Source organism: Sus scrofa, chromosome 1 (assembly GCF_000003025.6).
Source record: "Sus scrofa isolate TJ Tabasco breed Duroc chromosome 1, Sscrofa11.1, whole genome shotgun sequence".
NCBI lineage: Eukaryota > Metazoa > Chordata > Mammalia > Artiodactyla > Suidae > Sus > Sus scrofa.
The window spans coordinates 269,792,384-269,792,915 of record NC_010443.5 but is presented as its reverse complement, the minus strand read 5'-3'; positions in this window follow the sequence as shown (position 1 = coordinate 269,792,915).

The window sequence follows — 532 nt, the reverse complement described above, 5'->3', positions numbered from 1 at the left end:
CATCTTCTCTCCAGGATCCAGGTGGAGACTGCGGTTTTCATGGTAAGCGAGGGGCCCACGAAGGCCCATATCTCCCTACTTGGCAGGTTGAACTGTTTTTCCTGTTTTTTTTTTTTTTTTTTTTAAACATGTTTAAATGTTTTCTTTTATTGTTCCTTCGTGAAGTGTATATGGTTAGGTTTTTTTAAAAAATATTTTTGTTTTTTCTTTTTTAATTTACAATGTTCTGTCAATTTCTGCTGAACAGCAAAGTGTCCCAGTCATACACACATATATGTACATTCTTTGTCTCCCATTTTTTAAAAAGTTTTCTTGAAGTATAGTTGATTTGCAATGCTGTGATAATTTCTGCTGTACAAAGTGACTCAGTTATACATGTACACACATCCATTCTCTTTCAGATTCTTTAACCACATAGATGATCACAGAATATTCAGGAGAGTTCTCTGTGGTATACAGCAGGTCCCCACTGGCCAGTCATTCCATATACCTCAGTGTGCAGATGCTCATCCCAAACCCTCAATCCAGCCTT